The 27,354-nt window shown below is 41.9% G+C and overlaps 1 non-coding gene across 1 annotated transcript; it reads left to right on the top strand.

Annotated features, from left to right (window-relative positions):
* Nucleotides 1–9,575: 9,575 nt before the first annotated feature.
* Nucleotides 9,576–9,684, top strand: LOC111722310. Its single transcript, XR_002771142.1, has one exon. It is a non-coding gene; the product is annotated as a U6 spliceosomal RNA (small nuclear RNA).
* The last annotated feature ends 17,670 nt before the right edge of the window (nucleotides 9,685–27,354 follow it).

Here is a 27,354-nt window from a genome sequence, read left to right as displayed (position 1 = left end):
TCTTCCCCTAAACTTGGGGTTTCTCAGCCTTGGCAATTGACATTTTGGGGCAAAGTAACTATTTGCTGCAAGGGGTTGTCCTGTGCATTGTGGGATGTATAACAGCATCCCTGCCCTCTACCTACCAGAAGCCAGAAGTAGAATGTCCATCATGCCAATTGTGACAACCAAAACTATCGTCACATTCTGAGGAAAAAAAGGCGGCAAAATCACCCTCCTTGAGAACCCCCACCTCAAATTCTCCATTCTTCTTTCATTTAATGTTGGTTTTCTTCCTGTGAAGTATATGATGGGGTAACACATAGTCCCACTTTGCCTGAAATGGAGGGTTTCTCAGAAGGCAGAATTACCAGTACCAAAATGGACAAAGTCCTGGGAAAACCAGGACAAAGTGATCATCCTAATGGACAAAGTGACATAGCCTTGAATCCACACAAATCCCCCAATAATCGTTCTGTCATTCTCTTAAGTGAATGCTCTCTTGTCTGGCTCCTGAACTCTCGGTCTTAGTCCTATCCTCCCAGTAGCCTAAGCATGTTATTACTCCCATTTTCTAGCACTTATGGGATAAGTAAAAAATCTAAGTTCTTTTTTCAGAATTTCTTCTTCCCAGCTGGAACTCTATGAGACGTTCTCTTCATCCTTAGAGGTCAGGCATTTTATCAGAATATAGTGAGTCTACGTCTTTATTTTTCTACACCATCCATTCTGCCTGGAATTCATCTAATTCTCCCAAACTGCAGACTCATATATTTCTTCAGCTCAAGAAAAATTTCTTCTATCATGTTTTCAATTATAGCCTCCCCTCTGTCTCTTTTTTCTTTTTCTTCCAGAATTCCTCTAGGCTCCATGTCAGCTCTCCTAGAGCTATTTACTTGTTCAACAGTGATGATTTTCTGCCTTCATTTACTTCCCATTGCTTACTGAATAGCACGGGGGCGGGGGGGGGTTTGCTTCTCTGAAAGTCTTTTCGGTGTTGTCCTTGAGACTCCTCAAGGGTCCTCATCTGTTCAAGTTGATCCCTGGCTTCTGTGGCAGCTCAGTTTCATCTGGGGTCTGCCTGGTATGTTCTCTCTGCCTCTGACTCCCCCACTTCATCCCCTGTGCTGCCATCCTTCCTTGCACACTGGGTCTCAGGCACAGCTGTTGGGACTCCCTACAGTGGCGGCCCAGTGCTTGCTTGGTCCCTGGTAAGGCACCACGATGTTCCTTCCCACTCTGCTCTCGATCCTTCTCACAGTCCCCCAGCCCAGAAGCAGAGAAGGTGGGAGCCCACCTACTCAGGAATAGCACTGTGCCTTGAGAAGAGGGAGAGCCTGCCATGTGTACTTTCCCAATCCAGGGTCACTCTCTCCCTTCTCTTTATTTTATCTTCATTTATTACTTCGCCACACTCTTCTGGTCTTTACATAAATTCGATTTTCTGACCTGTGTCATTTTTCTTATTTCTGAAGAAGTTATTGTAACAATTCCTGAAGCTAGGTTGACACGTGACAAATTCCTTCAAGATTTGTCCTTTACTTTTATTTATTTTTTAAATAAAACACAATTTATTAATTTAATAAAATTGATATGAAATACTTAGCAGTAAATGAGGAAAAAATTGAATATATTATGAACTGCAAGTTATGAAACATACCCAGTTAAGGAAATTTTAAATTAATTAATGGGAATTCTTTTGGGTTCAAAAAATTCATTGTGGCTAATACCATGTTTCTCTCTTTTTTTTTTATTGTTGGGGATTCATGAGGTACAAAGAACCAGGTTACACTGATTGCATTCGTTAGGTAAATTCTCTCTTATAATTGTGTCCTGCCCCCAAGAAGTGTGTCGCACACTGTAACCCCCATCCCCTTCCCTCCTTCCCTCTCCCCACTCCCCCATTCCCCCACCCCCCACCATGTACTAGGTCATCAATTGTCCTTTTATCAGAATTGAGTACATTGGATTCTTGGTTCCCCATCCTTGTGATGCTTTACTAAGAAGAATGTGTTCTATCTCCATCCAGGTTAATACAAAAGGTATAAAGTCTCCATCTCTTTCAATAAATGAATAGTATTCCATGGTATATGGTCCTTTACTTTTAAAGCAGCAGTTCTCAACCTGTGGGCCACGATGCCTTTGTAACAATGAAAATACATCACCGCATTGGGAAGGTTGAGAACCACTGTTTAAAAGGTTAATCTCACCAGATACAGAATTCTAGGTTGGTGTGTTTGTGTGGTTTTTTTTTTTAATTTCAGCACCTAAATATTTCACTCCACTCTCACTTGAATAGTTTCTGAAGAGAATTATGATGTAATTCCTCTCCTCTCCAGGTAAGGTACCCATGCAGCTTTTTTCAAGATTTTTCTCTCTTTGATTTTCTGCAGTTTGAATATGATACACTGAGGTATAACTTTTTGGTATTTGTCCTGATTAGTATGCTCTGAACTTCCTGGGTCTGGATTGGTGGCTATTATCAATTTCAGGAAATACTTCAGTCATTATTGCTCCAAACACTCCTTGTGTTCCTTTCTCTCTGCCTGGTTTTTCCACTATCACATAGTTCCTACATACTCTGTTCTGTCCTTGTTAGTTCTTTGGTCTATTTGCATGTTTGGGGAATTTTCTGTTGACACTTCAAGCTCACTGATGTTTTGCCTTGGTTATCTCCCGTCTATTGATGAGCCCATCAGAGGCAATCTTTCTTACTGTGACAGCGTTTTTCAGGGCTAGCCTTTCCTCTTGATCTTTAGGGTTTCTGTCTCTGTGCTTACATTACCTGCCTGCTCCTGCATGGTTTTCTCTCTTCTGTTAGAGCTCTAGAGCATATTTGTTGTTCTAAGTTTCCAGTCTGATAGTTCTGATGCTTGATTTGTCTTTTCCAACTGTGATTTTGGTCTTTTAATATGCCTTGTAAATTTTACTGAAAGCCAAAAAGGATGCACTGGGTAAAAGGAATCCAATACTTGTTCCCAGAGAGGCTTCTGCTCCAGTAAGCTGTGATTTCTGTGTGCACCTGCCTGCGTGTCTCTCTGATTTGGGGTCCCACGTCTTGTCCTGTGGCCCCATTCTCTCATGGATATAAGAAGAGTTGTTGATTTTCAGTTTGTTAAGTTTTTTCTTGCTGTGACGGTGGCGGTACTGATTTCCAATTTTCTCAGGCCTGGAAACGGGAAGTCCTCCCTTACAAGCACAATTACCCACATGGCCACCTCTGCAGACAAAGATCCAATTTACTTTATTTGCCTCACCAATGCTCTTCTCACTGTCTCCAGGCTCTTGTAAAGCCCACAGGAGAGAAGTTCTCCACCAACCCTCTCCAGTAAAAGTGGCCACAGGCGGGGCCAGCCTTACCCACCCCTCCGCCCAGCAGCACACCTGATGACTTGAGCAAGAGCCTATTTAGGAGAGGGGCACCATGCATTGCAGGGAAACTTAGACACACCCAACATGCCATCGCCCCAGAACTTTCTTTAATCCACCTGTACCCAGTTAGTTGCCAAATCATGTAGATTCTGCCTCTTTTTCTTATCATCACCAACTGGCGCGAGTCCTCACTCCTTCTGATCTCTGTGCTCCCAGGGCACTCCACCAGCTTCTCTCTGCTTATCTCTTCCCAAACCACCCAGTCAGCCCTCACTGTCAGTGAAGCACAACTCGGATCCTTTCCCTGCCTCTTCAGAAACCTTCCATGTCTTCCCAGCACTTTCTGAACTAAAGGCAACATTTCTAGTCCTCACATTTAAGACCAACCTACATTTATAATCTTAAATCTCATCATTCTCCTGCAAACAGGCTGTTCCCAGCCAAACTAAATTTGAAGGTATTTTCTCAACACCTAGCCATTTTCCATTCTGTACTTTTGTCTTATCATTTCAGTTTTGCCACCTAAAATGCTCAGTTTGCAGAATTCTTACCTATTCCTCAAACCCCACCAGTTTTATGAACCCTTGCTCAACCTCGCATAGAAGAACTAATTCTTGCTGGCTCTCTCTTTCTCTTTTGTGAACATCCACACCACTTTGACTCGCAAGATTCATCAGTCTCTTTATTGTTAGAGTTGAATTGTCCTTTGAGCCTCTGTTTTTTCTGCCTACAATATTCCTAGTTCCTTGTGCACAGAGTCTGTACCTTACTAATCTCTATATTCTCCTGAACAACCAGCACAATGCTTTGCAAACCATAGCTGCTCAACAAATATATGTGGGTCACAACAAAAGTTGTGAGACAGAATGTGTTATGATCCATTATTTCACTTCCAAGAAACACCGTCAACAGCGTCCTTTCTGATATGCTGTGCAGGTTTCACCTTGCTCAGCTTCCTGGGGTTGCTGGGAGGGCCTCCTATGTCCCCCTACATGCAGATTTTTCATTTCTTGATTTTTATGTATCTCAAAATTTTCATAATGACCTACATATCTTTAATTTAATTGAAAGCATGTTATTTTATGAAGACAATCCAAGGGTTTCAGCACACTCATTCTGGTTTTGATGCATTGCATAAAGTAGATCATAGTATATCCTTGACATTCATAAGGGAAAGAAATGAATATACCAAATACTAGAACTCAGAGATTTCCAGATATGATTATAAATCCTCCATTATTATGTTTCTGTCAACATCTATGTGTTTTACCAACTCTCCACTTATAAACTACATTATTTCTATCTTTACTTAATGTTGGTCTTTTAATGGATGTCTGTTTTACCCAAAGAAACAAGATTTTTAGTCTCTTTAGGAATGTTACTATCCATATGTTGGGAATACACCACCAGGGAAGATCCTGGTGGCTACTTTACAGTATGTGCTGTTTCTTTTTTTAATCTTCCTAAAATGAGAAATTACTATAAATTATGGACCTTATGCCCTTTGTGTTTTGTTTTGTTATAAATAGCAAACACCACAAATGTTACGTCCTTATTGCTGGCTGGGCACAGTTCATGCCAATAGTCCCAGCTACTTGAGAGGCTGAGGCAAGAGGATCATTTGAGCCTAGGAATTTCAGGTAACAGTAAACTGTGATCACACCTCTGCACTTTAGCCTGTAGGACAGAGCTAGACCCTGTCTGAAATGAACAAACACACAGAAAAGTCTTTATTGCTAAGAAAGTATCCCACTAAGAGAATACGCAAACTATCTATTTGCCACAGATAAATTTAGTGCCAACAGTAAATTTTTCTGAGTTTAGACTATTACCCCCATGCCTCTTTTCTCCCTCCACCTCTTTAGAAACCAGGCAGCTATAGTCACAATCAGCATCAACATTCTTAGCCAGGGCAAGTTAAATTTTTTCTATCATTGTGGTACACATACCACAAAATTTATCGTTAGTAACATCTAATGTATTCACAATGTTGTGCAACCATCACCCACTATCTAGTTCCAAATCTATTGACATTTTTTTCCTAATGGCTTTTTGCTAAAATAAATTAGAACAATTTGCTAAAGGTAAGCAGCTATGAGTTTTGCAGAAGTGGATATTTTAAATCTTTCAGACTCAACAGTTTTTGAAATTCAAACAAACAGCTCTCCATACCCCACTGACCCCCCCCCAAAAAAAATCGCTGTTTGGTCTCTCTGTTGCTCTATGAAAAAAAAAAATCTGTAAGTAATATACAATGTAATATATTACTTGATAAAATAATTGAGATTCACTTGACTTGGGAGGACCAGGCAGCAAAGTGGTTTCCAGTTCCTGGCATTTGTTGCTGGAACTATAACAAACCTGAATGAGACACAGGAGACCCAAGACCTTGGCACATTTTCACCTACACCAAGTCACACCATTAAACCTCAGTTAGGAAATATCAATGACTTCCAAAAAGTGGATTGGAGTTTAACATATTACCAGCCGTCAGCACCTCAGGAGCTAAACTGAATGGCCCGGGAGTTGAGATATGAAAGGTAAAGGAAGAATCACCTGGGCCTCCCTCCACATCATTGGAACATGTCCTCTCAACAGAATAAAACAGAACGGTAAAAACAGGTTTGCTATGGTTGCTGAAGAAATAGTGACAGTGCAATCATAAAATTCTAGAGGTATAACGCTGATGTCTCAAAGACTACTACTCTGTCTACTCCTGCACTTTATAATCTAATCCAGATGTTTTGAGTTTTCCCCAAATAATTTATTTCAGAGAAAGATGTTTTGGTCCCAGGTCTTTGGCATGCCTTTGATCCTAGGTAAATTATTTCTACCTATTTTTTCTCAATTTTTACAAATGTTGTTTTCACAAAATTCTATATAACATAGAAAATGGTAATGATTTTTAAAAAGTGAAATTCAATGTTTCAAAAATGCACTTATGTAACTCCTATAACCCAGTGACTCTTTATTTATTTTTTTTTAATTTATTTATTTATTTATTGCAGTTTTTTGGCCCCACCACCTCCAGCACGTGGGGCTGGCGCCCTACTCCTTTGAGCCACAGGCACTGCCCGACCCAATGACTCTTTGAGAAATTATTTGGGAAACATCACTAGCCCAATGGGGTTCATCGGTCAACATAGAAAGACAGTGTCTTTCTAGATACAGAGGAAAATGTGAGGCCTCCACACTGGTGGGTTTTCTGGACTAACACCAAAAAAAGAAAGAAGGAAAATTCATGAATTCAAAAAATGTTCCCCAAACTTGTTAGAGTTCTTATTAGAATAAAAATCCAACCAGTTTCAAAATAAATTAAACCTTCTGAAGTTTCACACTGACTCTTAATGGTTTGTGTATTTCAGGCTCACAGAAAACCCAATGGCAAAACCAATCAAGATGGTCATAAACATAGACACAAGCTGAAACTAGACATCTCCACACTTCCCGACCAGGATGCTGACTTCTCACCATGACTGGCCTCTTGCCCTGAACTGATTGCTGAACTTGGCAGATAAACAAACACACACTCTAAGTAGCCAGGTGTCCCTGTCCAAATCAGTCCCAATTTAGCAAATAAAAGCAATCACCTGGCCCTCGTCACATCCCCCAAGCAGGGCAATTCCACTGTGTGTGTTAAGGTCGCACAGACAGGTTAACATAATCACCGCAGAACGCAGAGCAAATAAAGTCGGAGCCTTCCTGCAACCTGCGCCAGGCAGCTGCCTTACTCAGACGAGCAGACAGGCCTGTCTCCACGCCACCCCGGGGAAGCCTGCTCAGGGCTTCTGTTCCAGACTTCAGAGCCTCACTGCCCTTGGCTTCCTCCGCCTCAGTACTACTTGCTTAGACAACAGGACAGCAGGGGTGGTCTGATCCCACGGCAAGCCAGCTCAGTCTATCTCAAGAACACAAAAGCCACCCCAGGAGCCAGAGCCCCCTTCCTGCCCACTGCACAGCAAGGCAGCAGCTCGCACATCGCGAGGCCGGCAGACCAGCAGGCCCCACTGAAATCCTCCTCGCAGATGGCTGCTCCGTGGCCTGGGGACCTCTCCGCAGCCCTGCGCTGGGAGGCGAGCAGAGGGCGGGAGCGCAGTATTCACTCGCATTCTCCTTTCCCTCAAGCACCTGGTCTGCTGGCATAAGCTTTAGAGTATTCATTTGAGAGGCTTCCTTGACTTAAAGAGCTCAGGAAAAGGTGAATGAAAAGTAGATCACCTGGTTTCTAGGCAGAGCCCTGGCCCACGTCCCATAACACCTGATGGTGAATATTCCAAAGCCCAAATATAAAGCACAAGGCTGCAGTCCTGGCCTCAGAACAAAGCGTCAGACCGTGCCCACGCCCCGGGGAAACACATCGTCGGCCACAGGCACCTAGCGGCAGAGCTGCGGATCTGCAGGGAGGACAAGGCTATTGCTAAAGGGTAAAACGTGGGCCTAAACTGTGGAGCAGGGGCTCTGGCCTTCTTCCAGTGCAACATATTAAAACCAATATCAGGGGTGGTGCAGCAGGAATGACTCGCTCTCCTGACAAATAGCCACCCAAACAGTTGGCAAGCTGCCCTGCTCCACCCATCCTGGTCATCTTGCCACAAATGTAAGCATCTGGCACATTCATCATCTTCTCTGGGGCATGAATGAATGCTCAGGCTGCAGATAATTTAGCAGGAATATGTGTGTGTATTATCATGCAGATAAGACAATTATTTCATAATAGAAATGGAACCCGAACTGTCTTTGCCTGACTTTTGATCCCGCCAGCACTGCAGAAAAACATTCCCTGATGTGTCAGATAGTGAGGAAGGGAAAGCACAGAAGGACAGAGAGATTACAGGCAACTCTGTGCGCTGGCTAACACGTGCTGTGAGCTCAGCCCTTTCTGGGGGATATCTGATTTCCCAGGGAAAAGGGAAAGGCAAAGGAGAGACAAAGAGGTCTCCGGCCTGTATGCACTGTTTTCATCCAGTTTGTAACTGACAAATAAACATAATCATACACTGTAATGTAAATAGGTCAAAAACACAGGAACAGACCAAATGCTATTAAATGGTCAGAAAAAGGGAGAAAGAGGAAGAGAGAGAGAGAGAAAATAAATGAAAGAAAACTGTAAAACTGACTTTCATTATGGTACTATTGTTACATGGGCAACTTTCTTTCAAATCAGATCAGGTTACGATGCCTCATTCCATTTCATGATAAATTTACACGTAGGTAGACGTAGGTTAAGATAGAAGATTTTCACTTTACATTTTAAACTCAACAAGAAGAGGGACACTGAATTCCTTATTTAATTCTGTAGCATCAAACTCGTGGTAGAAAAACTAACTGTAACTTTGCTCATCTATTTGGACAGGACTTGAAGGAAGGAAGGACGTTGAATGGGATGTATGAGAAAAAGTTTGTCTGAGCTTCCAACAGTGAGCTGTAAGGGAGGAGGGAGAGGGAGCACTCTGTGACCATCTGCTTGCCCAGCCACACTGCCCCAGGGCAGGAGGCCCTGTGGGTGCAGATGGAGAAGGGTGAATGAGAGCTTTGAGGTAACTGGTGCCCAAGCAGTCATTCGTATGTATGGGACAGTTATAAATTAGGCATTTAAAACTCAGGAAATACATGTACTTGCATCATACCTAGAGTAGTTTCAATCCTAACTTAAGAGGATCCATGGAAAAGGTATTTCATTTTAATTTGGACCCACTTCGTGTGCATAAGGAAGTGTACTGACCTTTTTAGCTCAACTCCGATTCTCCCCTTTTAGCCTTTTGCAGATGTCAGACCTTTGTCAACACTGGAGGGTGCTTACGCATTTTTATCCAGATAAACTTAGGGGCATGTGACTGATCTGTCATAATTCTTTTGAACTTTTGGTCCTGTTTTGGATCAACCCATTGCTTTTTCAGCTGTAGAGAAATGAATGGCCTCTGGGGACAATGATCTCCACACACCTCTTTCATTTGCCACTGACTGCTATGTGAAAATAGCCACCTGCCACTGTCTGGCATCAATCGTCCCATTCCCTCCGGTAGTGCATGGTGCCTCCTGTCCTCAAGCTTCAGGACAGCTGGAGAGTCCTTCCCCACAACTGGGGTCAGTGATGACGTGTTGCCTTTCAAAGAGGTGTAAGTAAAGATTAGCATGATGGCAGAAACTGTGCTTGTCCACTTGAACAAGAGGAAAAAGAAACAGAAAAGCATTTGGGCGGGGGAGATTATTTTCTATTTCAGAGCTTGCTTTGAGAGCACATATACTAAAATTGGAGCGATATAGAGAAGACCAGCATGGCCCCTGCATGAGGATGACATGCAATGATAGCAAAAAAGATGATCTGATGATTTTGTGTTTCAAAGGTGTGATTCTCTGAGATCAGATAGGAGTCTTCTTTGTCAGCCAAGCTGGGAATGATTTTTCCTTTCCCTGAACTCTTACAGTATTTATTCTTTTAAATGCCTATTAAGTGTCAGCCACATTACATACATATGGGAATCTTTTTTTTACAAACAAACCTGCAAAGTAATTATTATTATCTGCACAATCCCCCCCACACACACACCTCATAACACGACCATCATTTTAGAGATGGAAAAACAAAGGTAAAGTAAGCTAGATGATTTGGTAAGCAGAACAGTTTAAGTTCAAATCCTGGCCAAGATAAGACCAAAGATCCTACTGTGTATTTATTATTAATTATAAACTTTTATAACTAATCCTGTATTAGATCATTGGTTTGTGAAGGGCAAACTCTTTGCTGAATAATGTTTATCTCCTTAGGAATAGTAAAACAGTGTGTATTGCCCAGCAAACACTCAGTAAGTGGGTGATGAACAGTTACAGAAACAGCCAAGGAATGAGTGAATGAATAAAAAGATGCTGTGAAGGATTGCTGCCCACTTTTGAAAAGATGAGTCTCAACTGTGGGTTTGTTGGTTTCTATACAAACATATCTTTATGATAAGTGTGTTAAAGACACAGTGATGGTTTTAGAAGTCATCAGAAAAAGCCAAGGAGAGGAAATCTGGCAGCCTTGTGGTTTACATGGGCCTGAAACTACTATCATTTTGTGCCACTGAATACGGTAATTTCCACAAGCACAGAAATTGTAAGCACATGCAACATAGATAAGTGTTCTAGTATTCAAATAGATTGTAAAATGTTTTCTTCCTGATGAGATTTAGAAGTAAGGATATGTATTCGAGTCTTCCTAAACTTGGCACACATTTAATTAGCAAATGCACTGAAACCCACAAGGAGTTCAGTAAGGAACTTTTCCTACAGAACCGAAACCTAACCACATATAGCCACTCCCATTCCTTATCATAAATATAATAAACATAAAAATCAAACAAAAGGAACTCAACACAGGAGAAGTGCTAAACATTGGTACTATAATACTGTAAATAAATGATAGCCAAACACCAAAAAGAAAAAATTATAGGCTTCAGTGGAGGAAAGGCTTATCATTTTACTGCATTAGGTAAGGTTTGTCTTGGATGTATGCTTTATAATAAGAGCATTACCATACCAAACATGCAACCAAGATGGGCCCTTAAAATATATGATGACTTTAAATTAAAGTATAATCATTCAAACATCTCAAGGCAACAGAAATAACAGAGAGACATAGGCAAGTATCAGAGGAGTATTTTACTTTTAGTATTTTACACCAGAAATGGATCTGGAAGTCATCCCCACGGGTGAGTGTTGAAGTTGTAGGAGTGGATCCGATTACCAAAGAAAAAAGGCACTAAGGAGAGAAATGGAGAAAGGACAGAGGCCCAGTGAAAAGATCCCCAAGCGGGTATTGAAGGCAGTGGGCAAAGGTGAGAAAAACCAAAGGAAGAGCCAGGAGCGTAGGAGGGGAGCTGGAGGTACAGTCAGGGGTCAGGTGGTGAGGAGCAGCAGTCACTTTGGACTTACAGGCTTAGGGAACTACAAAGAGGTGGTGCCATTTACCAGCCTCTGAGTAAGCCAGCCCCAAATCTTCCCATGACTCAGACACATCCTGAGACATGCTGACCTGTGTCCTCACATGGGTCTCATTCAATAGGCTGAAAGGAAATAATTGTGGCCTGGCATGATGGTTTTGTGTACGTATGAAATTAAATACCAACACTAGTAACATAGGAACCACACCCTCTAAATTGGTTTTCTTTCTTAAAATGGTATCATTATACCTTGAAGGTCAACTGGTAAAGTCAATTTGCATGTATATGTGTATGTGTTTTAAGGAGAATGCCTTATTACCTAACTTTCTATGGTCAGAATAGAAAGTGTCACAAAGATATGTGACTGAGTAGGCAAAGGGCAGCTGAAATTCAATGTAAGCTACCATGGTGTGACAAGGAATGTCCCCATGAGTACCTGTGTCCTAATCCCTAGAACCTGTGCATGGTACTTTTTAGCCAAAGGGACTTTGCAAATGTAATTAAATTAAGTATATTGGGCTGGGAGGTTATCTGATCTAAGTGACCCTAAATGTTTTCACAAGGTCTAAATACGAGGGAGGTTTGACTATAGATGAGGAGGGCAGAAAGGTGAAGACAGAAGCAAAGACAGATGTAAGGAGAAAGCCACAAACCAAGGAAGGCAGGTGACTTCCAGAAACCAGAAAAGTCAAGGAAACCAATTTCACCCTAAAGCCTCCAGAAGGTACCACCACTGGTGACACTTTGACATTAGCCCGGTAAAACTGTTTGCGGACTTCTAGCTTCCAGGCCTGTCACAGAATGAATCTGTGTCATTTTAAGCCACCAAGCTTATGATAATGCTAGAGTGGCAGCAGGAAACGGCTGCACTTTGGGAAGAAACACCGTCATCTCTAGCACAGCACGCGGTTGCATGCTTTTCTCTGGTAAAGACACCTGACACCTGAGTCTTTGTAATGGATGTGCCTCCAGGGTAGGCCTTTCTCTTCACTTCCACTGGGCAGAGCTGGGCTCAAAGAACTGGCCCAATACTTGTTTAGTTTCAGGTTAGAAACAGGATCTTGATTCTGTGGGAAGACGCAGGAAGGTTTGGCAGAGGCCTGGGGACGGTGGTCCTGATGACATCACCTGGCATAGATCAAAGAGAAAGGAGGACACTGTTTTAGACTCAGAAGGGCTCCTTCAGGCCTCTAAATTTGAGGAACAGATCCTCACATCAGCAAGCAGTGAGGTGGAAGACAGGGGAAGATTAGGGAATTCTTGCAGACTTGAGAGAATGTGCTGCTTTATTGCAAAACTTCATCAAAATGCTTGTTGCCCTCAGAAATGATACTGACCAAAAAACAAAACCATGATGTTTTTGCAAAATTATGATATACTCCTCCTAGGAAGAATGACTTTAGCCCTGTAAGCCCTAGTAAACAAGCCTCGACAGAGCTGGTTAACACTCTAGCAGATCCAGAGGGAGAAAGTTAAGGAAAAGAAGAGTAGTGTGTGCTGTATAAGGGACACATACAAAGTACAGAAGGGGTAAAGTCAGCCTCAGAAACCCTGGAGAGGCAGGAGAGTAAGCAGGAGGCAGAGGACAGAGCTCTGAGGACACAGGCATTCAAGGTACAGGCAGAACAGGGACAGCCAAGGACAGAAAAGCCACGGGAGTGTGACGGGTGGTGTCTGAAGGCGCAGGCGCAAGGCTGGAAAAACTGCAGGTGACAAACAGCAGATGTTGACGGTGGCAACAAGGTCACAGTGCTGGAGCAGAACCAGAGAGTTGAACGGTGAGAAGTAAACTGGCCAGAGGAAGCAGAGACTCAGGACAGGGTACGTGAGAAGCAGAGGAAGTCACAAGCCTGTCCACTGAATTAAGATGTCTCCAGTGCTCAAATGTCCTATCGGCCATAAGATGTACCCAAGAAATCCATTACTGTTGAAATCCATTACTCGAGTGTGCAGATGATTTATTTTCGGAAGAAAGCCGTGGGAAAAGTAGTGAGGATTTAATATCACTCTTAATCACTTGATCACTCTGATGTGATTTTTCAAAATGGTAAAAATCAGGGGAGTCAGAGGTGGTACCCTTGTAGTTGCCCATGACTCTGCATTTTATTTATCTTTTTATATTTTTTAAGCTGAATCTTTTCCTTTTTAATTTCAGGTTAACGTGTGGTTACAAACAATCAGGTCACAATATTTGAATTTGTTAGGTAGAGTCCCTCTTGTAGTTGTGTCCTGCACCCAAAAGATGTGCCATACACCCCTACCTTGTGCCCTTTAAGGTGGGAGCACCCCAAAGCCCCCACATTTCCTCCTCGCTCTTCCCCCATCCCCCAACTTGAATTTAAATGAATTTTTCTTTTATGTGGGCATGAATTAGATCATCTGCTGGCTTCACATTAGTATTGAGTACATTGGATATTTGATTTTCCATTCTTGTGATACTTCACTGAGAAGAATGTGTTCCAACTCCATCCATGTTAATACAAAAGATGTAAAGTCACCATCTTTCTTATGTCTGAAGAGTATTCCATGGTACACAGGCACCACAGTTTGTTAATCCATTTCTGAGTTGATGGGCCTTTAGATTGATTCTATATCTTGGTGAATATAAATTGAGCTGCGATAAACAATTGAGTGCAAATGTCTTTATGATAAAAGGATTTTTTTTTCTTCTGGGTAGATGCCTAATAATGGGATTGTGGGGTCAAATGGGAGATCTAATTTGAGTTCTTTGAAGGCGAGAGGATGCAGACGCTGGGAGAGCAGGAAGATGTGACAGGAAGGGGGCTTGGCTTGGAAGACGAACGTGGGTGTAGGTAAATTGCGGTGCAGAGTGGGAAGTTACCAGAAAGCACAGTGATGACCTCAGTGTTCTCCATGACTCATGAGCTGAGGTTGTCTGCTGAGATGAGAGGCCAGGAGTTGAGAATGGGTGTTCAGAGGAATGGTGAGATTATAAATAGTCTACCAACTAATTAGCATCAAGGAATCACATGAGGAGTCACCACACCAGTGATTCTCTCTGCACACACTGGAGGCCTGAGGACAACCCCTTAGTGAGTACCACACCCCCAGCACAGTGTGGGCTCCTGTGTCTGTCACCTGCACAGAGATACACATGATTAATCTGCCTAATTCACAGGCCTTTCCAGCGCCCAAGTCTTAGCTAGATTTAAATTGTTATTAGTTATTGAAGTTGTTATTAGTTCTAAAAAGTGGTAGCTTAACAAAGTATCCCAAGAATGGAAGAAAAAGTATCCAATGTACTCAGCCCTACTATGAAACTAATTTATAGCTTTTATAGGAAAGCTATAACCCAATTTTAACCCAGGAATATGGGGAGAGGGAGAGTAGGAGAGGTGAGAGGATGGGTGGAGGGAAGGTGATTGGTGGGATCACGCCTATGGTCCATCCTATAAGGGTACATGTGAATCTCTCTAAATGTAGAATATAAATATCTTAACACAATAATTAAGAAAAAGACATGAAGGCTATGTTAACCAGTTAGATGAAATTATTTCAAATTGTATACAGAAACAGTACACTGTACCCCATGATAGTATCAATGTACACTGCTATGATTTATATAAATAAATAAATAAATGGTTGAGTTTATAGCTGTGAATTTTTGTTGGTGCTCTCATAACATATAGTTTGTGCTTATAATTATACACACACACATATTTTTAGCAACCATTATTTGTTAAGTACATTCTATGTGCCAAGAACTATGCCAGACCCAAATATAAATCCATGCACTTACAACAAACTTGTCTTCAGGAAGGCCTCCAAGAGCATGCAATGGCAAAAGGACATTCTTTTCAACAAAAGATACTGGGAAAACTAGATAACTATATAAAGAATGAAACTGTATCTCCCTATCACTCACCATACACAAACATCATATCAAAATGGATTAAATACTTTAATCTAAAACCTGAAACTCTGAAATTACTAGAAGAAAACATTAGAGAAATGTCCCAGAATATTGATCTGCCTCTAGGCAAAATATTTTTTGTGTAAGACCTCAAAAGCATGGGCAATTAAAGAAAAAATAGACAACTGAGGTTATATCAAGCTAAAAAGCTTCTGCCCAACAAAGGAAAAAATCAACAAAGCGAAAAGACAACCCACGAATTGGGAGAAAATATCTCTAAACTATCCATCTGACAAAGGATTAATAACCAGAATATATAAAGAGGTCAAACAACTTAATAAAAAAAGTCCTATTTCAAAATGGGCAAAACATTTAAACATACATTTCTCAAAAGAAGACAACAGATAAATGAGATAATTGTTCAGCATCACTAATTGTCAGAGAAATTCGAATCAAAACCACAATGCTATGTCATCTCGCCTTAGTTAAAATGGCTTAAATACCAAAAAGATAGGCAAGGACAGATGCTGGCAAGGATCTGGAGAAAGGGGAGTCTTCACACACTGTTGGTGGGAATGTTAATGATTATAGCCACCATGGAGAACAGCATGGAATTTACTCAGAATATTTAAAACTGAACTTCCATATGACCCACCAATTCCACACCTGAGTATATATCCAAAAGAAAGGATATCAGTATATCAAAGAGATATCTGAACCCCCATGTCTACTGCAGTACTATTTACAGTAGCCAAAATATGGACTCAACCTAAGTGACCATTACTAGATGAACGGATAAAAAAATGTGGTGCATATACACAAAAGAATATTATTTAGCCATAAGAAGAACCAAATCCTGTCCTTTGCAGCAACATGAATAGAACTGGAGGCCATTATGTTACGTGAAATAATCCAAGAACAGAAAGACAGACACTGCATGTTCTCACCCACATGTGGGAGCTGAACTAGTGGATCTCACAGAGATAGAAAGTAGACTGGTGGTTACAAGGGGCCAAGAGAGGAACAAGAGGGGGGGAAATGAAAGGAAAAAATATGTAAATGTATTTATTACCACTGAACTATATACTTAAAAATGGTAAAGATGATGAGTTATATGTATATACTTCAATAAAAAATAAACCAGAAAAAAAGAACTATGTCAGAGATTGGAGAGACAAAGATGAAAAAAATAGATGAAGTGTCCACCATTGTGGAGTGAACCATCCGGTGCTTAAGCAATGAGCAATGAGAAGGTGCGATCCACAGAGGTTGAGGGTGCTGAGGAGCTGACTTCATCCTGCCTTGTGCCACAGAATAATGTGCCTGTGGCCTTGTCTCCCACTACATTATGAATCCCTTTCAAGGTGGAACACCGCTGCCCACTCCTATCTGTTGGTGCCCCTGACTCGGGACAGCACCCAGAGCAGGTGCTCGATGTGTGTTTCCTGACTAACCTGGTGTCATGGCACGTTCATTGCAGTGTTATTTACAACAGCCATGCGCAGTACTGGCCTTGCTGCCATGGAAGTACAGACGGACGTCCACAGTGATAATGGAATATTCACAGCCATCCTGCTAATTTGTCAGGAATGATACACAAATAACCCTGTGTGGACCCCTTGCCCTGAAATGTAGTATGTCATTGACATTATTGTTTTAGAAAAAGCACAAGTCACAATGTTCTTTGCACTACTGTACACTGAGGTTGTGACTACCTCTTTCCCCCAGGGCAACTTTCACTATCCCATGGCGGGTGGAGGGTGAGGTGCTCTGGATTTTATGCTCACACACCCGGCACTGTGGAAGAGAAAGATCTTGGCAGGGACAGGGAAGGGTACTGATGGAGGGGCAAACAGAAATGCAGTTTTATAGTTGTCCCTCTGGGAACACTGGCACTCTTTTACTGGTGCAATGAATATATGGATATGTTCTTGTGGCAAAGTTCTCAAACAATACAGATGATACAGTAAGAAGTCACTGTTCAGTTTTGCCCTGTATTCTCCTTCCCAATGACACTATGTACTTACTCTCCTGACCTTTGTCTATATGTTTATAAATATGTATATCCATAAACAAATAGGATATTTTTATTGTAAGTATTATAAATAAGGTCACGTGTGGTGGCTCATGCCTATAATCCTAGCACTCTGGGAGGCCAAGGCAAGTGAATTGCTTGAGCTCAGGAGTTCAAGACCAGTCTAAGCAAGAGTGAGCCCACATCTCTACTAAAACTAGAAAAACTTGACAGGCCTCGGTGGCACACGCCTATAGTCCCAGCTACTTGGGAGGCTGAGGCAAGAGGATCACTGCTTGAGCCCAAGAGTCTATAAGCACTCTACCCAGTGCAACAGAGTGAGACTCCATCTCAAAAAAAAAAAAAAAAAAAAGATAGTAAATAAACAAGGATCATAAATACTGCATGTTATGTTTGGATCTCATTTTTTTCTTATCAATGCATTTTTAAGATTATCCATATCACTACATACTATGTATCAACCCACTTCCCTGATATTTTATAATATATGAACCACTGCTGTATTGATGAACATTTAAGACATCTCCAGTTTTACCAAAAAAAAATGTTCCCACTGTATAACCCACAAATTTCCCCCTGACAGATTCTGATCTAATTAAACTGCTCTCTCCACAATGTGTTCCGCACCAAAGGAGTTCCTTTGTAGCTTGTATCCTCACTTGCTGAGAAAGCTTGCCTATTGCTTCTCGTGTCTGCAAAATAAAATTTACCTTGGTTAAATAAGAAAAAGGACAAATGTTCGTAACTCACTTGGTTTAAGATATTAAGGGAAAAACAGAAGCAGCATAATAGGATCAGTTATTTAGTGATGTCTCAGTCAACTGTATACCTGCTCTGTAGTCTCAGCCTCGGCTCCTGACTTGAGTCATTCTCCCCTCACCCTTCACTTACCGGCCACAGCAGAACTTCGATTTGGGCCCAGTCACACAGAGCCAGAGCAGTTACAGTCAGCTCTCCACGTTCATGAGCTCTGCATCCATGGAGTCTCCCAAGCACTGATCGGAAATATTTAGTTTAAAAAAAAAAAATGAATGCTTCTGTCTGTATTGGACATATATAAACTTTTCTTGTCACTACTCCAAACATGAAACCTAACAACTAGTTACATAGTATTACATTGTGTTAGGTATTACAAGGAATCTGGAGATGATTTAAAGCTGCGGTCCGCACCCCCAGGTTGCAGACTGGTGCCAGGGTGGCCTGTAGGGACCCGCCGCGGGTCGGAGGCGAGCGGTGGGCGGTTCCTCTGTACGCGCAGCCAGCGGGTGGCTGGGGTGGCAGCCTGCTCGGCGCCTGCGCGCCTCCTTCGGGCAGATGGGCGGAGGCATCAGAATTTCGCCCGAGTGAATTAGACCCCTGCGCATGCGAGGTATCTAGCTAGGACTGCTTCGGAGAATCTAATGTCTGACGATCCCAGGTGGAGCTCAGGCCGTGATGCTAGCGCTGGGGAGCAGCAACAGGTGGTTATCAGCAGCAGAGAAGTTTGACTAAATAGAGCCTTAAGAAATCAATAGCTTGCAGACTCACACTGAAACCGCCACCCCCATCCCATCCATGGAAAAACTGTTCTATGAAACTGGTACCCCAAAGTTTGGGGATCACTGCTTTAAAGTATATGGAAGGATATGCCTAGGTTATATGCAAATACTAAACCATTTTATATAAGAGACTTTACAACCATGAATTTTGATATCCACAGTGGCGGGGGGGGGCGAGGAATCCTAGAATCAATCCTCCATGGATTGATGGATATGGAGGGACGTGGATATCGGTGGACAACTGTATTGCTAAAACACAAACCTGGTCAGCTAATGGACCGTATTAGTAATTGAAAAAAAATAATAATACTAGTCATGCCCATAACTCATCAGCAAAAATGATAAAAAGAAAAATGAAATAACAAATTTTAAAAAGGAAAAGGAATGAAATAGGTATTTCTCCATAGTAACTAAAAGGTGGAAACAAGGCAAACGTCTACTAACAGACGGATGGAGGAACAAAATGTGGTCTTTACACACAATAGAACACCATTCACCTAAAAAGGAATCGAATTTTAACACATGCTATGACAGGGTGAACCTTGAAGACATTATTCTAAGTTAAATCAACCAAACACAAAAGCATGAATATCGAATGATTCTGTTTTTTATAGGAATCTAGAATAGGAAAATTCAGAGACAGAAAGTAGAATAGAGGTCCCAAAGACTGAGGAATGGAGATATGGGGAGTCATTGGATAATGAATGGATACAAAGTTCTTTTGAAGGATTATGAAAAATTTCTGGAAATGGATAGTGGAGATGGTTACACCATTATAAATAGACAATGCCCCCAAATTATACACTTAAGATAATCTTTAGTTATACATATTCTACATAAATAAAAAGTTCAAAAAAATTAAACCTTGGAAATTTAAAAAATGCAAAAAACTACTGATTATGAATATCACTTTTCTTTTTTTAGGCTCAGGCTAGGGTACTGTAGCATTAGCCCAGCTCACAGCAACCTCAACCTCAAACTCTTGGGCTCAAGCAATCCTCCTGCCTCAGCTTCTCAAATAGCTGGGATTACAGGTGCCCATCACAATGCTGGGCTAATTTTTCTATTTTTGGTAGAGACAGGATCTCATTCTTGCTCAGACGGGTCTTGAACTCTGATCCTCCTGCCTCAACCTCCCAGACTGCTAGGATTATTGGCCTGAGCCACTGTGCCTAGCCTCTTCTTAAAACCCCTCTATGCCTCCCCCAGTCCCTGTCCCTCCCTCCTCTTACTCTGCACAGGCTTTTCATGGCTAGGCCTGCCTGTGTCCTCCTGTGTTCATCCTTCTTGAGTCTTGCACTCCAAACAGGCCAAACAGCTTGCAGCATCCCCAACCGGCCTCATTTCTAGATGCCTTGGCTTTACTTCTGTAAGTTCCTATTACACTCTGAGATGCCATTCTCAGCTTCCACTATTCAGCAGGGAAATATCTTCCCGTGCCCCTCAGTTACCCTACCCTAGAGAGTTTCTACCAACACCCGTTTCATCCCTCACCCCTACCAAGGAAACGACTGCTCTTTCTCTTCCTTCCCACTTTCTCCTGTGCAGATCATTATCGTGGCCAATAGAACATTTAATGTACTCGTTTATGTATAGGTCTGTCTTCTTGCATTATACTTAAGGGGTGAGGGCAAAGTCTTTGTCTTCTTTTACGTGGTATCGTTTTAAGACCTCTGGCTCTAGTGTGACCTTGGGCAAAATATTTAACATTTTTAAGTCTCAGTTTTATCTTTCAAACAATGGGGAATGAGAATAGTCCTCTGTCACAGTTCTGAAGAATAAGTGAAATAATGCATGTGAAGCGCTTTAGCAGAGGGTCTGATACACAGTGAACAGTAGAACATTGAAGGAAAGGAAGTGCATAGCAATTGCAGGGTAACACAGGATTGCATGATCTCAGCGTTGCATCGTGACTTACAATCGTTCAGTTGTTATTAAGGCTTGAACATTTAAGGTGAGAGACTTTGCAAAAAGAATATATAATCTAATCCAAGACGTTTATTTAGAAAGACACGTGAAGACTAACTGGAAAATGGCAACCTGAACAACTTAGGAAGTTTCTCTTGGCCTGTGGACCACCATACATTCCAAAGGCTTCTAGAGACTTCTGAAGTTTCAGGTTTCTGCCATAAACTCTTCCACTTCTTCTAGAATCAGCCTGATCCCTGTAACTGGGGTCCTTATAACACACATAGTTCTCTCAGAAAACAAAAACAAAAGCAAAACTCAGTGATGCAGATAAGAAAGGCTGATGGCAATGGCTTCAATACCAAACCAGTGCAGGATCTTCCTCTTTTAAAGAATATAGGGTGTCTCTCCTGTAGACTTTAGAGAAACTCTGGAGTAAGTTTTCCATACTGGTACATTTCTATTAATATTTGGCAAGTACTTTGGCACCTGGGAGCTATGTGGGTAAGTAACTCTTTCTCCAAATCAGCCTGGCTTTGGGTGTGAATTCTTATTTATGTGAGCAGATGCTGATTATTTCAAAGTATGCAGCTGGCTTGTCCTGTGGAGATAAACATTATGTGACATAGATCATTTCTTAGAAGGTAAAACTCACTGCAGTGAACACTGCCAGTGTCCCCCCAGTAACAATGTCAGATTTCTACACTGTCCCATTAAAACTGACTCCACACTCAGCCCCAAGGGTGGAGCTTGTGACCCAGGTCCCATTTTCCTGTCCACTGACATTCACAGATCATATGTGCCCCAGTCAAGAAGAATTGCACAGCGGAAACGTGCTGGGCCCATATGTGACCTGGTCAGAACCAATTGAGACACAATGACATTTTTCACTGTATCTTTTGAAAAAGAAACTCTGATCTAAAACATAAGATGTACGAGTGGGTTCACAGAGACTCTTTGGGTATCTATAAAACTCAAGGCTAAAGTCAACATAATGGAAGGCAGAACAAAGAAATAAAGATAAAAATGCCCAGGTGCTACAGACCCACCAAGCCCTGCGTGGAGCCAAGCCGAAAGCTAGTCCTTCTCTTTTCAGCTTCTCTGAGTCAATAAATTCCTTTTTTTTAACTAAGCCAGCCTGGGTTGGGTTTTTCTGTAACTGCAACTAAATAATCCCAACTGGCGTGTATCAAAGCCACCCTTCCCAAACGGGAGCTCCGTACTCTGATTCCGTAAAAAAGATAACTGGTTTCTCTAGAGAACTCTCACAAGAATGAATCAGGGTGTATTTAAGAGGCTTAATGTCTGGGTAAGGAAATCTCTCCTTTGGGGACGCCTGTGGTTCTCATTTCTGTGTGGGCCAGGAAACTCCTATAAATTTCACCTGTTGACACATTTTCTTTGTAAGTATTTGCGCTACTTTGGGGGGAAGAACCGGAAACAGAGGTGGAGAAGGGAAGGCATGAGGCAAAATATGAATGATGGTGCAGGAAGCAATAGAGCTGATGGCCTTTTAGCAAAGGGCTGGCATGTGGGCACATGCGGTATGAACTCATGGCAGAGGAACTAATCGGGCAATGTTATCTGATCTGAGTCACTTTCCTTTAGCCCTGGTTTGATATGTCTGAGAGCTCTTACCAAGGTGTCAAGCTGGTATCAGGGGCATCCATCTGGAAACCCTGACTTCACATCATGCTAAAGTGGGGAGCTGTGTTGTGGTTTATTTTCCAGTCATTAACTGCATTTTATTTTCAGAATGAAGCTTGATTTTTCATTCTATAAAATCCAAGGCAGGTTCTGGATTGCAAACTAAAGCCAAACATGCTGATGCTTGAATATAAACAAGCAGAGAGTTGCAGAGTTCTTCTGAGTAATAGAGACTGGTCATCAAGCCTGGGGCTGTGGAGTCTGTCAGAGCAGAACCAGGTTTATTTCTTCTAAGATAAGAAAAGGCCCAAAGCAGTAGTCTGGGTCTGGAGCTGCTCCCATGAAAGGCAGCAGAGCTTACAGGAACCAGGTTCAAACTTTGGTAGCAGGCCTGGTTTCAAACTTTGCTTCCATCCCTAAGTGGCTCTGTGTCCTCAAGCAAGTTAGTTAACCTCTCTGAATCGGTTTCCTCAACTATACTTTTAAAGTAAGTTACTTGAATTACATCAAGTTCAATACAGTCCTTGGCTCATAATAAGAACTCAAATAGGAGAGCACTGTGGCTCAGTGAGTAGCGTGCCAGCCCCACATACTGAGGGTGGCGAGTTCAAACCCGGCCCCGGCCAAACTGCAGCAACAACAACAAAAATAGCCGGGTGTTCTGGCAGGCACCTGTAGTCCCAGCTACTCAGGAGGCTGAGGCAAGAAAATCACTTAAGCCCAGGAGTTGGAGGTTTCTGTGAGCTGTGACACCACTGCACTCTACTGAAGGCAATAAAGTGAGATTCTGTCTCTAAAAAAATAAAAATAAAAATAAAAAAATAAGAACTCAAATAAAGGGGAACAGCCTGGGCAGACTAAGGCTGAACCCAGGTCTGTAGCTACCTAGAAACTGAGACCTCGTTCTCATTTGGCAGATGAGGAGTCAAAGTTCAGTTTATCTTAATGAAATTTGCCGCAGAATAGCAAGAGAAAAATACTATTTTGAAACTAAATATCTGCATTTTTCTAGGTTCCTCTAAGCTCAGGAGATTCTTGTCCCTAAACTGCTGAAAGACCAACTCTATAACTTTACATTGGCTAGATCTGAGTTTACATCCAAAGATTTTCATTGGACTATCATTTTCCAAGAGCAAAGATTGAGGTTTGTTCCTCTTATAGGCTGATTACACAGCATAGTTAGTACCTTATTGGGTGCCCAAGAAATTTCTATTTTCTATTTCATCTAGAAAGATGAATTCACCTGCAGGCCACCTAAACTTCTGTTGGAGAGGAAGGGAATAAGAAGGAATGTCTTTCTCTGTGTTATTAGTTAGGGTAAGGACTAAGCTACTAAGAGCTGACAAAGACATTTCAAAATTCAGTAACATAAAAAAAATGTAAGTCTGCTCCCCTATCAGCTGTAGTCCAAAGATGAGTGATGCCGGTGCACAAGGTGACTCTGGAATCCTCAGGACATTGTTCTCACCATCATGGTCAAGGTTGGATCATCAGCCAGAGGATATCAAAGAAAGCCTGGAGAAATGCACACAGTACTTTAAGAACTGAGCCCAAAGTAGCACACTGTACATCTGCACTTCTGCTCACAGTCCGTGAGTAAAGACCTCAGTCCGCAGTCATGTCAGCAGCAAGGGGGCTGCAGAGTGGATGCACATTCACGATTAATGGGGTTACAGACAAGTCATATATCTGATAGAGATCTTAAATCTAGACTACACAAAGAACTCTGAACCCTCAGTAATAAGAAAACCAAACACTCAAAAACAGTGGGCAAAAGATTTGAGCTTACACCAAGTTCTGTCTTACACCAAGACAGATAACAAATAAGCACGTGAAGAGGTACTCAACACCAGTAATCGAGTTATTAGGGAAATGCAAGATGCCACAACACATCTATTAGAATGGCTACAGTCACAGAGACTGACCACATCAATTGTTGATAAAGATATGGAGAACTCTCACATGTTGCTAATGTGTGAATCAGAAATGGATGAACCAAATGGAAAATGTTTTATCTGTTTCTCAAAAACTAAAAGTGTAACTATTGTACGACCCACGCTTTATACCCCCAGATATTTATTCAACAAAAAAGAAAACATATAGCCACACAAAGACTTATACATGAATATTCGTTGCAGCTTAATTTGTAATTTTCAAAATCCAAAAGCAGCCATCAAAAGGTAAATGGATGAACAAACTCTATAGGAATCCACATGATAAAATACTATTTATCCATGAAAACGTATGAATTTTTGAAACACACAAAGGGCATGTATGAATCCCAACATAATTTCACTGAGAAGCCAGCACCCCAACCAAAAAAAGAGTGTATACCATGTAATTCCAATTATATCGAATGCTAGAAAACACAAACTAATATACTGTAGCAGAAAGCCAACCAAAGGTTGACCAGGTAAGAGGGGACGGGAGGGAGGGGCAGAGGCAAGGGAGATCAGAAGGTGAACCAGATGACTTTTGGAGTAATGACTATGTATGTGTATGCAGAATACATATGTCAAAATTAGAAAATTTTATACTTTAAAAGGTACAGTTTGTGTGTGTCAATTCTACCTCAATTTTAAGAGCACATGCTTTCTATTTTTATGAATAATAGGGAGATAGAATTTGATGGTCAGCCAGAAGTGTCCTCCCCCTGTAGTTTCTTTTTGATATTTTGCTATCAAGTTCTGAGATTCTGGAAGGAAAATTCTTGTTGAAAAATAAGGTGTAGAAAATAATCTTATAGCTCTAGCCCCAGCTGCTGGCTCATCTTACTTCTCAAATGCCAGCTGAGCTTCTTTCTCTGGTCTTGATTTCTTGCAGCAAACACTTCTCATCCTGTACAACCCCATTGAAACCTTCACTCACTACACGTTCAGGGCACCAACTGCCAGTGACTTTGTATACCAGCCTCAGCACCGCCTGCCAGACCACACCTCTCATTCAAGCCCTGCCAGCAACGGGCCCCACTGCAATTTAGCCTGCTGAACAAGTTTCCAGCTAGGTTGATGCTGACCTGGCCCTCTGGGTCAAAGTCACTGACATTTTCTGTAGAGTGAGAAAAGTTCCTATGCCTATGTCCCATTGAAACCTACTTAAAACACCTCCCCAGATTTTTTGATTAGCATCAATAGGACTTTTTCTTCCAATACTCCTTCAAAGAACGTTTTCAAGTCTAAGCCCTTTCACAGCCGTCATGCTCTTTCCCAATAGCACAGCACATTTGGTTGGGTGATGCTTTGGAATCTTTCTAGGTGAAAGGCTGAAATATATAAAGGCATCATAAAAGAATTCTAGCGGGCTTGGCAGGATTATTCTAAGAATTTATCCATCCACTTCAAGCCATTTCTTCTGTTGATCTTTAGGATTACTGCTGAAATAGCCAAGGCTTTTGCTGATTTATCCCAGAATATCATCCTTGTTGGGGCACAGTTGTGCAGGATCACAAATGCAGAGATTTTTTTTTCCCCTCTGACTGGCTCAAAGTAGGATACCAGAACTAAGCACTAAATAAGCCTATATAAGAATGAGAAGATTTAAGGATTATCATTGATTCTCATAAACTTAGTTCGGGAGAACTGGGGAAAGTGATTTTCATCTTCCTTCAGCATGAACCTAGGCATGGCCTGGAAACAGAATGTAACAACCCACGCTTCATTTAGAGGTGAAATTTATCTTGGAGGGTGCGTGGGTATCTAGGGTTAGCCGTCCTTGCTCATTAGAAACGATGCTTACCGGAATGGGTAGCTGTTGATAAATCACGAAAACACTCAAGGAAAGAGGTAAGCTGAGTTGAATTACATTGGAGCGATGAGATCAGGGCTTTACTGCTGACCCAAGGCTTTACCTCTAGGGTTCTTGGAGCAGAACTAGCAAAAACAAACTGCAAAAAAAGCCTTTTCTGCAGCTGGGATTCTTAGTAGGCAGTCATGTGGGGGTAATTGCACCTTTGTCTGGCTCCCACTCCCCCCTCACCCTCAGAGCCTCCAGCTTCTGCCTGAATGGAAAGAACTATCCCTGCACTTGGATCTTCAGGAGCCTGAGGGCCGGGGGAGGAGAGGTCCCTCCAGCAGCAGAGGCCCCACCATTCTGACCAAGGGCCCAGCTCTCCCTTTCCCTGAGTAGAGGAAGGCAGGAAGGAAGCCACTAGGACTGATTGTCCACCTGATGCCAGGTCCTGCTGGGTGATTTCTCCTTTGATATCCAACTTAGCCTTTTCAATGTCCCAGGAGATAGGACTTGTTAACCCCATTTGCCCAGAATAAAGAAATTGAGGAGAACAATTTACAGAATACTTGAACTTTGGGAAAATTAAATAAATTGCCCAAACTTCCCCACTACAAAATGTCAGGCTTGAGATATGTTTCCACATCTTCCTGAGGGTGGGAACTGACTAACCACTAGGAGAGAGCAGACCCAAGGATGTGAGGGTCAACGGTGTAAATTTTAAGAGCCAGGTACTTTGCCATAGATAATATCCAGGTCTTAGAGAGAGGGGAGAGAAAGAAAGAGATCCTGATCCTGTCTGCCTCAAACCACTAGAATATTTTGGTTAAAAGCCTGTCTTTTTCAGATAATTTAAGAAAACAAGGTTAAAGTAACCTCTATTCTTATAGATTCTTTCCTCATTTAGGTTAAGATGTTATTGGAGGCCAGGATTTTAAGATGTTTAATTTCCATCCTAAAAATCCATGAGAAAAAAATTCAAAAGCAAAATTTACCAGCAAATTAAGGAAATTAATAACAAATTTATTCTGTTTCTTGGGACCTTCCCCAATGAGTACTTCTGATAAGAACCTAGCCACTACTGGAGTCAAAAGCCTTGGACTACAGCCGCAGAAGGCAGAAACTACTGCCTGCTGATGCAGACACGGGGTGCACACAGCCCAGCACATTTCCCAGCCACCCTCCCAGGGCAGCACACCCATGGTCCAATGTTACTGCTGCTCTGAGCAGTGGAAAATGAGCAGAATGGACATGGGCCAATGCCACGTCTGGACCACAAGGCCACATGCAGTCCTCCATGTACTCTTCTCTTCCCTCCCGGATCCTTGCTGAAAGCTCCACATTAAACCTGCAGTC

This window comes from Otolemur garnettii, unplaced genomic scaffold (genome assembly GCF_000181295.1).
Source record: "Otolemur garnettii isolate 467f Iridium unplaced genomic scaffold, OtoGar3 scaffold00234, whole genome shotgun sequence".
Taxonomy (NCBI): domain Eukaryota; kingdom Metazoa; phylum Chordata; class Mammalia; order Primates; family Galagidae; genus Otolemur; species Otolemur garnettii.
This window is presented reverse-complemented; position numbering and strand designations above follow the sequence as displayed.